This window comes from Arachis duranensis, chromosome 8 (genome assembly GCF_000817695.3).
Source record: "Arachis duranensis cultivar V14167 chromosome 8, aradu.V14167.gnm2.J7QH, whole genome shotgun sequence".
NCBI lineage: Eukaryota > Viridiplantae > Streptophyta > Magnoliopsida > Fabales > Fabaceae > Arachis > Arachis duranensis.
In genome coordinates this window covers 43,436,117-43,439,382 of record NC_029779.3, presented here as the reverse complement: position 1 = coordinate 43,439,382, position 3,266 = coordinate 43,436,117, and positions in this window count along the sequence as shown.

The window sequence follows — 3,266 nt, the reverse complement described above, 5'->3', positions numbered from 1 at the left end:
AAATATTGTTGTAAAATAAATAAATAAAAAAATAAATATAAAATAGAGAAATATAAATATACTCTATCTCACTATAATAGAAGTGATTATATATTTACTATTATTATATATATTAGGAACATATAAAAGAGAAAGAAGAAAAGTTTTGCATAAAGAGAGAGATGTTTATTATTTATGTGTGTATCCTCCTTCAGAACAAAACTCCTATTTATATGATCACCTTTTTAAACTTAATTAATTATACAATTTCTCTTGATATTCTCAATAACATAGAGAAATGGTCATCCACCTCAGATTTATTTTACACTTATCACAACACTCTCTCTTAGATGACCATTTAGGATTATGCCTCGTTAAAACCTTACTAAAGAAAAACTCAATGAAAAAAAATTTTAGTGAAGAAAAAAGAGTATAATATCCTTTGACGGGGACTGCCTCATTAGAAACCTTGTCAAGAAAAATCTAATGGGAGAAAAACCTGACCAAGGAAAAAAAGAGTACAGTCTCCCCCTCTTGTCGACATCATTTAATGTCTCGAAAATGGCGCATCTCAATCTAATGTACCAATCTTTCAAAAGAGTATTTTGGAAGTGACTTTGTAAATGAATCTGCTAGATTATCACTTGAGTGGATCTGTTGAATATCAATTGTCCCTTGATTTTGAATATCATGAGTGAAGAAGAATTTGGGAGAAATATGCTTTATTCTATCACCTTTGATGTATCCACCCTTAAATTGAGCAATGCATGTTGTATTAACTTCAAACAGGATAGTTGGAGCTATCTTATGGTCAATCAGTTCACATGATGACAAAACATATTGAATCAAATTTCTGAGACAAAAACATTCGCGACTAGCTTCATGTATTGCTAGTATTTCAACATGACAAAACATATTGAATCAAATTCCTAAACCAAAAACATTCTCTCATTCATTGCTTCACTATGATATCCATTTCGGCGAATATTTTTAAACTCAACAAGTTTCTCAGAGAATTGGTAGATAATAGTGCATTATTTATTATGAATTTTGTTCCTCTAGGAAACAAAATTATAACTCTTCCGGAATCTTTTATCAAATTGTCAAAGCCAATAATATTATTACCATATTCTTCTTTTGGCACAAGATGTGTAAAATATATATTACTTTTGAGAATGGTGTACGAACTTGCACTATCCGCAAGGCAAAACATCTTCACTATATGTTCTTGCCATTCTTTTCGAAGACAAATAATAATAGAATAAGTAGAAATATTTGCTCAGTAAAATTATTTCCTTGATTGAAAATATTTTTATAAGAAGTATAATATTTACTAAAAATTTTATTATTATTAGTACATTGAGTAATGTTGAAATTCAAATGCATAAAACTTAACAAGAAGTTTCTTACATTATTTATTCACATGCACACTTACACATATTAAACTATTCTATCATTGATCAAATAGCCAATATTTCCTTCAGGATCCTCAAAGAAATCAGATACATCATAATGAGTGGTTGAATTTTTAACATCATTTGAAACAAAATTCAACTCTTTTCCTTTGTCGTCCTTTTTAAAAAACGCTTGATAAAGATCGACTAGGTGTCTTGGGGTACGACAGGTACATGACCGATGGCCCTTTCCACCACAACGAAAACATTTATCCTCAATTGATTTATTTTGCCTATTGTTTCTTTCTTTATCCCATTTCTGGTGAGATCCTTTCTTGCGAACATAATTCGTTTTTCTTCTATAATTTTTCTTACTACTAAAATCTTGCCATTTACCTCTTCTGGGGTAATGATTTGCCGCATTTATTTCAGAAAATGGGGCAGTGCCAACTGGGCACGTTTCATGATTTCTTAAGAGCAACTCATTGTTGCGTTCAGCAAGAAGAAGGCAAGAAATTAGTTTAAAATATTTTTAAATTCTTTTCTCGATATTGTTGCTGCAGGAGCACATTCGAGGCATGGAAAGTTGAGAAAGTTTTCTCTAACATATCGGACTTTAGGAAGTATCACCGTCTTTTGATAATTGTACCTTTTTTCAAAATGTTTTCATAGATCTGCAGGATCTTTTAATGTGAGATATTCATTTTTTAATCATACGTTAAGATGACAACGAAGAAAAATTATGACTTTGGCTTTATCCTTCGGAGATGTATTATTTTCAGTCTTAATGATATCTCCAAGATCCATTGAATCAAGATGGATTTTAGCATCTAGTATTCATGATGAATAGTTGTTTTCAAATACGGAAAAGCTCTGCATACAAGCCATTAGGGCTTGTATGCTTTACAAGTTTATTAAATAATAAAATCAAAATACGCGCTGTTCCATGTACGTTGATTACACGCGCTATATAACATCCCGCGTATATCTAACTTCCAAATTTAAAATATTTGTTTCCTTCTTCGTTTTCGTTATTTTGAGATTTGGTTGTTCTTCTTCTCCCGCGTCTTCCCTCATTCTTCTCCATCGATCTTTTCCTCTCCTTTTCTCACTGGTATGTTCTTCGTTTACGTTACCTTTTTCTCTCTCTGCAACTCGAGCTTCGTTTTCTCTTTTGATTTTTTATTTTCTGAAATCAAAGTTTGAACTCGTTTTGAAGATAATGGATCATTCAAGCTCAGATTGTCTGCTGAATCCAGGCGAAGTGGATTATGAATTTGAATCTAACGAAGTTCCTGAGGTTTGATTTACAGTAATTTGTATAGCATTGTGTAGTTTAAAAATTGCTAAACATTGATTAATTACCTGGAATTTATAGCAGACGCTCGGGTGTAGATCAATTCTTCTTTGGGTGTATTTTAGCTAGAAGTGTGGGTGTATATACACTTTACTGGTTTTTTGTTATTTTTAATTGAGTTGTTGTTGTTCAGGTGTATTATATCATACATGATTGGGTGTGTTTTTAGTTTTTCACATGGTGTATTCTGCAGCCTGTGTATTGACAGTTTATGGCTTTAAAGGTCATTCTGTAGTTAAGTTGTTGGGGTTCGGGTGTATCATATTAGACATGATTGGGTGTATTTGAATCATATCTATGGGTGTATTCACAGTTCTGACACGGTGTATTGTGCAGCCTCTCTCGGTTGTTGATGACGAGCTTGTTCCAAAGGTCGGAATGACCTTTACCACCCTTGAAGATGCCGAAAAATTTTACAGGAACTACGCCAAGGCTGCAGGTTTCTCTACAAGAGTTTGGTGTACAAATAGGAAGGAAAACGAGATTAAGAATCAACTGATTACATGTAGCAGAGAGGGAAAATGGAAATCTAAAAT